The sequence below is a fragment of the Tasmannia lanceolata genome, unplaced genomic scaffold, assembly GCF_043159265.1.
Source record: "Tasmannia lanceolata isolate RefF3 unplaced genomic scaffold, GAP_Taslan_0.1 ptg000002l, whole genome shotgun sequence".
Lineage (NCBI taxonomy): Eukaryota > Viridiplantae > Streptophyta > Magnoliopsida > Canellales > Winteraceae > Tasmannia > Tasmannia lanceolata.
Window position 1 is genome coordinate 49,259,566 of NW_027518679.1, and position 6,000 is coordinate 49,265,565.

Sequence of the window (6,000 nt, forward strand, 5' to 3'; positions counted from 1 at the left end):
AAGACAAAATCTGCTGAAAAGTGAGCCTTTGTGGTTGCTATCAGATGCAACAGACCATAAGTGAAATGCCTTCCGCAATGGACGCTATTATTATTATTATTATTTGCTAGGAACCATCACAAAAGGCAGTTCGTCGTTGGGATGTTGCATGGGAGAGCAGCCTCCTCGGAGAATTAAATGAATAAGACATAATTAGTGAAAGCGGTGGGACCCGCCTGTAAAGTTGCATGAGAACCGTCTATGCACAAGTGCGAAGGCTGTACTAGGACCGTTGATTTAATTATTCTCACCGGTGGTCCTTTCTTTTCAAAGAAAATAAAGGGCTGGGCAAAAAGTAGAGGTCAGTTACATTTTGTTCTTTCTTTTAAAATTATGAAAACTCGAAAATATTTTTTTTGAACTTTTCTAGTTTTTTTTTCGAGTTCTTTAAAAATGGGTTCAAGTTGACCTCTACTTTTTTCCCAGCCCTTTATTTTCTTTGAAAAGAAAGGACCACCGGTGAGAATAATTAAATCAATGGTCCTAGTACAGCCTTCGCACTTGTGCATAGACGGTTCTCATGCAACTTTACAGGCGGGTCCCACCGCTTCCACCAATTACTTAATAATAATAATAATAATAATAATAATAGCAATAATAATAATAGCAATACTAATACTAATAATAATAATAATAATAATAATAATAAAGGAATTGCTAGCGTCCATCGCAAAAGGCATTTCGCGGCACGTGTTGTTGCCCATCAGAGAATTAAATGAATAAGACATAATCTGAGCCATTGTGGCTGCTCTTATATGCAACAGCCCAACCTCATCCCAACTGTGTAATGTCTTTTGTGATGGTCCCTAGCAAATCTCTTATTATTATTATTATTAGGGCGATGATCCCCCTTTTAATGTTATTTTGACGTCAAAGAGCATTAAAGTCTGCCCACAATTCACGTTAAAAGGGGCTAGGAATCATCTCCCTTATTATTATTAGGTATTTGCTAGGGTCCATCGCAAAAGGCATTTCGTGACTGGTCTGTCGCATGCCACCTCGTGAATGAAGACAACATCTTTTGTCTATATTGACGAGGTGGCTGGTTTGACGTGCGACAGACCAACGGCAAAATGCCTTTTGCGATGGACAACAAAAACTACTGACGTGCCGCGAAATGCCTTTTGCGATGGACGCTAGCAATTCCCTTATTATTATTATTATTAGTAGTAGTATTAGTACTGCTATTATTATTATTATTATTATTAAGTAATTGGTGGAAGCGGTGGGACCCGCCTGTAAAGTTGCATGAGAACCGTCTATGCACAAGTGAGAAGGCTGTACTAGGACCATTGATTTAATTATTCTCACCGGTGGTCTTATTTTTAAAGAAAATAAAGGGCTGGGCAAAAAGTAGAGGTCTATGGACTGATCGAAACCATTTATTGAATGGTCCCACCAAGGATGGTGGCGTTCCTCCTGTCCAAACCATTTATTGTTGGACCCACTGTGGATGGCGATGTCCAATAATCTCTCCCTTTAGATGATCCCAACCATTCGATCGTCCATTGGATTTTGTTTTTTGACCGTTCACAAACCATCAATCAGATGGTTCAGATCGTCTAAACAGTAGGCCCTGTCTTGCTTCTTAAATCAATAGCGTTCCACCATCTATATGCTGTGACAAATGACTAATAAATGAATGGTTGAGATCATCCAATTGGTGACATTTTATTAGAGTGGGTAAAGTAGATGAATGGCCTAGATGGATGATGGTGATGTGGGACCAAGCAAATTGATGGTCTCAATCAATAAACATGTGTCACATCTATCATAGGCAATTTGACTTCCATTGATAGGCAATTAGGCACATACTTGGTCCTGAAATAATTAATTAAAGCTTAGTCACATTTAGGATCATCGTTGAAAGGCAACGTTTGGGGTCGTACAAGGAAGATCGGGACCGTTGATCTTGCAGAATGCTTTGAGGCAAGCCACATAGTCTTCGTCCCATCCCAATTCCCAAACAGACAAAGTATGTGTAAGATAAATCACTACAAATTTTTTAAAAAAAATCAACAGCTTAGGCCTTTTTTATTTAGATATTTAGAACTGATTGTGAGTCCAAAACTGAGTCCAATAATCAGTTTTGGACACAATCGATTCTAAAAATCCAAAACGAACAGGGCATTAACTTTTCCTGGCCGAACACTATGCATCTGATCACATAACAAAAGACTGAAGTGTGGCTCAACAAGGGTGCGTTAGGATTGCCGAAATGGGGCCACTTAAGAATCTGCATCCTATTCCGATTCCACTCGATTATGGACTTTTGTTTAAAAAATTAAATGGAATATGAGAATTGAAATGACACCACGCTGGACTCAAAAGAGGAAAAATGGTTGGAATCCCTTTCCTTTCCCAAGAGGTGGTAGTCTGATTCAGTCTTGGTTAAAGAATTTTTTGTAGGAATTTTTTTGAAATTAATTTTTTTTTTTTTATCAATTTTTTCATTCCTTTTCTAGAGGATTTGGAATAGGAATCGGAGTAAGATGCCTATTTAGATTCTTGATTCAAGCAATCAAAACACAAACACAGCCTACTACTGCATTTGGATTTCAGGAATTAGTTATCCTAATCCGATTCCTATTCCTATTACCTTGGGAATAGAATGGAAAAAAATCAAAAAAAAAAAATCATTCGACTGGGGCTGAATCAAAATACCACCTCTTGGAGCGGGAAACAGATTCTAACATTTTTTTTTCTCGTTTAATTCCACTCCGGCGTCCTTTTTGCCCAGTCATTCTCTTCATTTTTTCGAACCAAACCCTAGAATCAGAATAGGATATTCAAGCTCTCATTCTGTCAATCCAAACGCACGCTAAGTGAACGATAAAATTGATTTTCTTGTGAGTATTTTCATCGTTAAGTTTACGCCTTGCACCATGTAAGTCTGTCCTATTAATTAATTTGCTACACTTTTGTTGACACAAGGGATGTGATGTATAATTTAATAAGAAGTGATATATTGGGCCTTTCTCTTCCCTGGGCCAACATATTCTAGTGTATTTATGATTACTTTTTTACACTACAAGTGGGTGGCCCAGGGAAGAAAAAGGGGCACTTATATCTCTTTTTCATACATGCATAAATGAGGCCACACATCAGCAGCTACGATCCATTAAGTATACGCGTTTGGTAGGTAGGCTCATAATAGCCCTACATCGTTGCCCTGTTCAAGCGGGCAAATCATAAAATAGAAAGTCACTTTTACCCTCTTTCATAAAAGACAATCATTTGGGCCCAAATTCCCATGGGATTTGCTAGCGTCCATCGCAGATGATCTGTTGCATGCAAGGTTTTAAATTTCAACAGAAATCTGACCGAAATTTCAGGTTTCGGTGGAGACCGGGACCGAAATTGGGTAAAGTCGAAACATTACAAAAATTCGACCGAAATTTAGAAATTTCGGCCAGGTTTTCGTTGAAATTTGTCACAGGATAAAATATTACTTTATTGAGTTTCGATCGATTTCGTCCAAAATTTAGAAATTTCGACTAAAATTTCAGTTTCAGTGAGGACCGAAACACATTCGGAAACCAAAATTTAGGTTAGACCAACCACACAGTCTCACTTTACAGCAGCTTTTGTCTTCATTCATGAGGCGGCTCATCTGACTGCAACAGAACATCTGCAATGGACACTAGCAAATCCCAATCCCAATTATACAAATTATATAACTTTGGACCATTGCCCTTGAGATCACCTTCATCATCCGATCCTAAGCCCGCGATCCATCAAGCATCTATCAGGGTTGTGCTAAGAAAATCTAAACCATTGGTTTCTTTGGTCAATATCTTCCACATAGGATGTCCGTTTGTGATGAGACCAAGACTGTGTGTTCCTCTTGGTCTTCAATATCAACGGTCTCGATCTCACATACATTCCATCCTAAAGCTCCAAATAGGACCCCGAAAGTTGCGTTTTGCAGTTGATCCTAAAAGTGATTTCATATGTAGTCAGTCTCAAAAGTATCAAGTACATGAATACGAAACCCGGAAGGGTGTGGCTCTTTGGCGTAAAGTCATGGGTTTGCTACCCAGAACGAGCATTCGAATCCCCCCTTGCTTACCCGATGTGCGTGGTTTCCGGGTGATTGCACGCATCCGTAGGGAAATAGTCCAACCCCGGAAGGGGGGGTGGACACCCTTCGTTACCAAAAAAAAGGAAAAAAAAAGTACATGAATACGACTTTTACCACCACTGCGGCCTTCCTATCATAAATGTGTCACATGCATATCCTGATCAAGACCATACAATTTGTAGGCCCATAAAGTATTGACCTTATCCGAAAGTCTACTGACTTGAATAATCGTAATCTTCAAATAAATAGACTTTTACTTTTTGAATGTGGATGGTTGCTAATAATCTTAACTGGATTGGTCCTTCAACCCCCAATTGGATAGAATCATCCATTTACTCCCTGTTTGGATTGCAGGAAAAGCATTTCGGCAGAATTTTATTTACCTTTCCATAATTTAGAGAGACTATATAGGGCGATGGTATTTTGAACACCCCCCCCCCCCCCCCCCACAGTACGCATGCACCCCCCCCTATAGCGTGATTTGATGTCAAAAAGCGTTAAAGTTGCCCCGGCCTGTTCACGTCAAAATCACGTTATAAGGAGGACGCATGCGTAATGAAGGGGGTGAAAATATCATCTCCCAAAATATATGGTTATGGCTTATTTAGAAATATATTATCATAAATTGAAGGCCCTTCTAATTTAAACTAGACGTTTTAGTTTTTTCATGTGTTATCAAACAAAGGAAAAACAGGAATTTCTGAAAAAATTTTTCCTTTCTAAACTTTTTTTTCAGAAATTTCCTGCAATCTACGTATAAATTTTTGGAGCACATTGGTGGGACCGAAGAGATGAGCATGTATCATGTGTATTGTAGAATGGTTTAGAACAGTATAAACAGATTAAACCTAGGATTGTATGCCACATGTACGGTAGGATAGTATAGAGTGAGCAGACTTTGAATGCTTTTAAAAAAATTAAAGTTGACTTAGAGTAAGTTTTGGTTTTTTCTCTTACAATATTTTGTAGGTAGTTTTCATTGGTGGGTGTTAGAGAAAGTGGGTTTTGGTCTCAGAGATGCAAGGGTGAGGGCCAAAACGAGAAAAAGGGGTGCACTTATAATTTGATAGAGAAACAAAACGTGGGTTTCTCTTCTACCTTCTTCATCTGCTTCTTTTTTTTAATGGCAAACCAACGGATAAAAACCCACTATATGATGACTGTTTCTTGTTGCATGTTTTTTGCCTGTGGGTTCTGTAGACATAGGATTCAAGCAGCCACACTCAAGTTATATAATGGAAAGTGCTCTCCTCATATGCACCCTTCTAACTCAGACAATAATGTCAAGACATGCATAATCAAAGTTCGAGGAGATAATGGTGGTGTTGGTCTGCTAGAATCCGAGGGATATAATGACAGACAGTCTTTAACTAATTAAGCTTTTTAGTTGATAGTTCTTAGTAGTACTTTGCTCAAAAGAAAAAAAAAAAAAGGTGCCTTTTTACGTACTAAAAGCTACAAGGGGAGGGAGCTGTTAAAGGTCTAGAGATTTATCAAATTCTTGTGGAGATTATGGTGCTCATCTCTTGGGTTTTGTTTCTCATTATGGATGAAGAGTTTTATTCTTCTTGAATTTCTCTCTTTCTCTCTCATGAAATTCTGAAATTAGACTCTTAGGGACTAAGGTATAAAGATGAAGAGAAACTTAGAGAGCAGAGAATACAATAGGCTTAAATAATAATGCCAATTTTAAGTTCTAAACCTCGAAGGTGTAAACTTGCATGAATCAGTTTTTTTACTGATATATTGTCAAATAAGGGCCTCCTTGAACAACACCAAAATTGGTCCCTATTTTTAAATAGCATTGGCATCAACGGATGTTTGGAAGCCATTAAGGCCAGTTAGAATGAAAAAGTACTATAACCATCATTTTTATA